This window comes from Dipteris shenzhenensis, chromosome 26, assembly GCF_047967505.1.
Source record: "Dipteris shenzhenensis isolate YYH24624 ecotype China chromosome 26, Dip_SZ_1.0, whole genome shotgun sequence".
NCBI classification, from domain to species: Eukaryota; Viridiplantae; Streptophyta; class Polypodiopsida; order Gleicheniales; family Dipteridaceae; genus Dipteris; species Dipteris shenzhenensis.
The window spans coordinates 47744362-47750914 of NC_141621.1; positions in this window are offsets into that span (position 1 = coordinate 47744362).

Below are 6553 nucleotides of genomic sequence, written 5' to 3' on the forward strand. Positions count from 1 at the left end.
GTTGATGCCTTGATGTATCTCTCCTTGCCTCTGCTAGTCTAATTGGATTCCTCAACATACAATTGGTCTTATAAGTTCCAATTAATGTCAAATATTTAGTTTAAGTGGTACTAATAGATATTCATATAATTTCTCCTCTTCCATCTTCAATTAAACTCAAGACACAAATTCCAAAATCTAGTTGTGAAGGTCTCCTTATCAAACTGTCATAGTCTTTCCCATCTAAACAATTGATCTTCCTTATACTTGAGTGGGAGAAACATAGCTTTTAATTATTCTATGAATTGAGAACATTCTTTAATTGGACTATTGTCCTATTGCTGCATAGACCACCACAATAGCATGTCCTCTTATAGATATAGAGTGGCTAATGTTACCTTTCTTTCTTTAGTTGCTTGAATTATACGTAGTTGGAAATGTTGAATCCAAGGAGAATCCAAGAGCTTCTCAATTGTCTAACCCCATCATATTTGGGAAATTCAAGTTGTTCCTTTCCCTTTTCTAGTAGATCTACTTGATTCTCAAATTTAGTCTCATTTTGAGGAGCATATCTTGTTGATTTGTATTACTTATATTAGTTGATAATCCTTGAATAAGCTCTTGAATTATATTGTTTGGTTGATGAAGTGGTGGCAATGTTGATGGAGGTTTTTTTAGTGGTTGAGGGTCGTTTGTTAATTCTTTAGGTATGCTTTGGTTTATAGTAATATATAATGTTATTTCCATAAAGATTAGTGGTAAGGTAGAAGTCAAGTATGAATTCTTGAATAGTTTCCATGTTTTTAAGTGATGATAATGAAACTAGTCAAGTTCTCACTTACTTTTCATGATATAAGTTACAACTATGATAGTTAATGCAATTTATGAAACTTTGACTGAAACGTGATAAGGGGGTAAGAATAGTGGCACTTCTTCCCTCTCATTCAATGAAGCCCCCACACTCTTTACTAAGTCCAAAGGCATCCACCTAACACTTACCCAACACCAATGCCAATGGAGCTTGAAGATAACTCCAAATCACCTTACTAGAATGAACTATAAAATTTTACACATTGATGAAACAATATTAATAAATCTTTGTGTTAATGTGTACTGTCTCAATAGAAAAAGAAGGTTTTGAGTTGAGGTCCAAGGGTTGACAATTTTTTAACGAATCATAATAAAATAGCATGGGGGGAGGGGGAGGTTGACAGTGGTAACATATTGACAATCAATTAATATAGTTAAAAAAGGGTCATTCTTCTAGTACAATAACGAGAAGTTTCCATATGCAAATAGCCTATGCCCATGAGTAAGCATCCTTGATAAGGCTACAGGAAGTTACATGTTATGAGGAAAAGAGGGAGAATCCTCGACTCATGAAAGGGAGCTTACAGACATGTCAATAGGTGAAATGCAAGCAAGAAAACCACTTTAGGACAAAAAGCACATTTGAATCTTTGATTCGTCAAAGACCATTGAACATGCCAATAGGAAAAATGCAAGCGAAAAAACTAGGTTAGGAAAGAAATTGCATTTAAGTCCTTGATGTTTTTCAAGGATGACATTGTCAGATTTAGAATCTTGTCCAAATCCAAAAAGGATCATTCCATTTATTATTTGTAGTTGTACATCAGTAAAGTGTTGCCTGTTTCTCCTATTTTATGGAATTATAATAGTTTTTGTAAATTTTCCCAAAGTCATGTTGGCCCTATTGTGATTGGTGGAGCTAAAAGGCCCCAAAATGAGTTTCATTTTTTCCTAATGTAGTGCTCAAACAAATGCCATGTATTTCATACTCTAATTCCTTTTGCACCACAAACATAAGAATCTTGAGAATTGATCAACACAATCCCAAAGTCACAACCACATAGCATTTATTATTAAATGTTACAAATCACATGCTCCATTTTCAATGGATCAACACACACACACACACACAGATCCTTTGCAATATTCTGTAGCATCACATTGCTCACTTAAATCATGATGATAATCTTTGCTGATGTGTTCATGATATCATAAGAACCTATTTCTCCTTAACTTAGTGCATGGATAGATCCAAGTCACTACTTCATGTGTGCATTCAGTACATCACAAGCAAATTCTTATGCCATTTGAACGAACTCATGCAAGGACATCTCAAAGCACAAGTAGCATACACATCCTTTCGAAATACAGATAGCCTCATTGCATTTGATCAAGCCAAGTTCCAATTCAAGCCAAAGTTCCAATGCAATCTATAGTGTATCTACAACAAGGCGAACCTGATATTATTTCACAAATGACCACACAAATGCTTCATCAATCACATTACTCATAGTCTCCATATGCCATTTGAGCAAACCCTCACAGTAGTACTCCAAGGCACATAGGATATAAAATTTTCAAGCGAATTCATGAATACAAATGCCCCACAAGATTCTTATTCCATTTGAGCAAACCCATGTGGGGATACTCTAAACATTAGGGGAACTTTGGACTCAAAAAGGGCCTCTTGGATTAGTCCCTTAAGATTTGTGATTAGCAAACCAGCCAATGGGAAGGCTTGGGCATTAAAAGAATGGAGGATTCCATATTGGCCTCTCATTGGTGGAGAGTCCTCCTTGGTCCCCACTAGGCTTCCACTTGCCTCTCTCTTGCCCCCACCACCTCGTGAGGCATTTACTCCCCCCTTTCACTTTTGGATGGTCCCCATACCCCTCCTAGGCTCTCTTGGTAGGCCCCCAAATCTGCGACTTTTTTTTCCCTCCAAAAAATTGAAATTTTCCAAAAGTGTCCCTAGCACGCCAAAGTCCTCCCACGAGTCTCCCCAAACTATCCCCATTGACTCCCCACCTTTCTTTGAGCCTCTTCCTCCTCTCTACCTCCTTTCAGCCTCCTCCCAACCTCTTCCTCTTCTTTACCTCCTCTCAGCCTCCTTCCAACCTCGTCCTCCTCTCAACCTCTTCCTCCTCCCAACCTCTTTATCTTTGCTTGCTCCCATGGATTCTTTCTACAATGGTGAAGCATTCCCCTTCCCCTAGGCCAAAGCTATTAATTCAATCTTGTGTGATTTGCATTTTGAAGGACAATAGTGATATTTGGATCCCTCAAGAGTTTAGGTTAATGTCATGGCTCACAATGCAACCATCTGCAATAGGTCCATTCAAGGTTTCTAGAAAGGATAGAGTAAAGAAAGAGAAGCATTGGAAGAGTTGCATTGTTGGGTCTTGTAATACAAAAAAAGGACTTAAGGTAAAGGTTAAGCATGTGTATATGGCTCAAGACATGAACTTGGATCCTGCTAGTCAAACTTGCTTTCCTTCAAACTCTATCTCTCTTTTACATTAACTTTTTTCATTTTCAATTCAATTGTGTATTCTAATGATTGCATGTGAGCATGTGTTTTGAGAGAGGGTGTCTTGTGGGGTGATAGTAGAGGGGGAGGGAGAGAGAGAGAGATGGAGGGGTTGAGGGGTATTAGGGGGAGATAGTAGAGGGGAGAGATTTGTGAGTGAGTGAGTGAGAGAGAGAGAGAGAGAGAGAGAGAGAGAGAGAGAGAGAGAGAAGTGTGTGTGTGTGTGTGTGTGTGTGTGTGTGTGTGATAGAGAGAGAGAGAGAGAGGTAGAGAGTGAGAGAGAAAGATTGATTGGCCCATTAACATCTTTCTTTGCTTTCTATGTAAATATCTTTCCCTCTACCAAAGTTGAAACCCAGCCTTTGGATAGTCTCACGGGAATATTTCAAGCTTTCTATTCAAATATTGGGGAATTAATGTTCTCAAGATGGAGTGCTTCCTTCTTGATAAAGTCTAGTATTTTTTTCTATAATTCATGTTACCAAGTTCCTCAAAGAGAAGGTGCATATGGAAGCTTACATCCTATTCTTGTCCCTAACTTTGATAGTCCAGAATGGCCTCTTCCTAATCCATTCTCTATAGATGCATTTAGAATGAAGATGAGATCAGATATTCAATCATCAATGAAGTTTACTTTCGGTTCAAAATTTGTGGGTGTTAGTTGGTTCATGCCCTCCATTACATTTATTTATTTTTTCAAATCAATCTTCATTCACAAGACAAAGACCATGTGGGTATGCAAAGGCCTAGAAAATGAATTTCTTGATAATATTCTATACCCAATGTGGGATGTTAGGGAGGGTTTGCAAAAGGGAGACCATTTTCGATGTATACTTACTAAAGAAAGTATAGCAATAAGATATCAAGTAGTGCAGAGTATTTGCTACATGAGATACGCTTACAGACGTTGGAAAAAAAATCATGGCACATGGATACCTATGGATTGTGATGTAGTGGACACCACAGAGGTAGAGGTACATATGCCCAATGAGGATTCCAATATCTTGAGGTCACAGGTAGTTGGAGCTTGAAGCATGTTCGAGAATACATCGCTGTCACCTTTGATGATAGTGATTTTTTCTTTACACTAAATGGGAAGATAGTAAGAAGGTGACTTGAAGGAACATCAATGCTTGAGAAATGGAAGCCTCCTTGTAACTTGTCCATTCATACTGGTATTGAATAAATGTAATAGTTTTTAAAGTGTGATGTCATTTGTACTGGCAATGAGTATACTTAATAAAATTAGTAGTTTTTGATGTGTGTTGTAATAGTTTTGAAAATATGTTATAGCTTTTGAAGTGTGTTGTAATAGCACTTGAATAAATGTAAAAGTTTTGAAACTTTACTGTAATAGTTTTTTACTAAATGTAATAGTTTTTGTTAAGTGTGATGTCATTTGTACTAACATAGGGCCCCTTAAATTCCAAAAAACAATCCATTATTTTGGGTGGTGGGGGAGGCAGGAGTGGAATATGATGGCAAATTATTTAGGCCAATATATTACATTGTCCAATATTTATTACCTAAATTGTAGTCAGACTTTTAAGGTATTTAAAGAGACTGAAGTCAACTATATAAAGGGCCATTAGGTATGACATAGCCTTTATTGTCCTCACCTCCTAGACAGCCTGCTTTTGCCATCTTCCACAAACCTCCAATGGCCACACCCCGCGAGGCATACCATGACTTCGTCGCTTCTACTCGTCATTCGAGTAGAGAGGCAGAGTTGTATGACATTTTTGATCGTCAAATAGATGTCATCAGCATAGTCCACAAGCATCTACATCTCTTTAGAGATGTGGTAGATTATGTGAGAGAGAAAATCAAGCCTTACCTGATCCGACTAGACATAGATAGAGTACAGTGGGTTCCTGTGAATCTCCTCATTGACTATCACTAGGTTGATAGCACTTTCAAGTTTAGATTGCAAAGAATTTGCAAATCCCTTAGTCCAAAAAGTTTTAGAAGGATTTCCAAGGATGAAGGGTTAGATCTGCAAGTGGGTGCTATAGGAACTCATTTTGTATCCCTGGAAATAGCCTATTGTGTAATTCTTTTGGAAATGGAGGACACAGATGCACCTCCATTCATCAATGTAGAGCCAACTCTTTTTCTAGTAGAAGGGCAAGATGTGGATGTTGAGGAGAATCCTGATGTGGTTGCGGAAGCCGCCATTGCTCTAGATTGGTCTAGTGCAACTTTGGACAAGGGAAAGCACACAGTAGAAATAGAGCAGACGATAGAGTTGGTTGTGGTTCCTAAAGTAGGTGGGACATCATCCCCCACAGGACAACCAGAGGAGGAAGAGGAGAAAGGAGAGAAAAAAGAGGAGGAAGAAGGTATGACGGATGAGGTTTTGATGCAAATATATCCATATATTTTTATTGAAAATAGAGAATATTTATTATTGATTGACATTCAATATATTAATAAATTGAGAGAAGATGAAGTACTGGGGGCACTCTCCACTTGGGAGAGTAGTAGTAACTTAGGTTACCCAAAAGAGGGGTTGGATAGGTGCACAGATTTGACACCGGTAAACACTTTGGAGCATTCAATCTTAACTATGTGGGAGGAAGTGCATGACTCTACTAATGCAGTAGTTACAGAGACAAAGTTCCGTGAGGTCCAGGAAAGATTGGAGGCAGAGAGGGTGCAAAAATGCAGAGACTAAGAATACTGTAGAGGCCTCATCATCGGCACCACCTCCAGCAATTGATGAGAGCAAAAGCTCCATCGATATAACTCGGCCAGGAATGGAGGAACAAGATGCTGCCCACATTGTAAGTTCATGATATTTTGTCAATATGAATGAATTTATGTTCTTAGTTTGGCATTGAGAAGATTATTGATGTTATCTCAATTTTTAGGACGTCATCGAAGTTGATAAGTTTGCGACACATAAAGGGGATCGAGGTGACAGCATCGGTGTGGATTTAGCACTAGGACACTACATGGGAATGTTCGAGTGCCATAGCCTAGTGTGCTTCTATACTTTGTTCTCCCCTTATGGGAAGGAAGAGATGATAAAGTGCAAGGCACTTTTAAAGCTAGTCTCCCTTGTGCCTTTACCCCCTTCTGCATGCAAGTGTATTTTGGTGAGGCAAGACTTATCATATCTACTTTTGGAGAGAAACTAGCAGGAAGAATCATGGCGGTTACTGCTATGGGTGTTTTGGTATGTGTTTATGATGTTGGGCAGCTTGTAGAATCTTCCAGTGAGCCCACTAT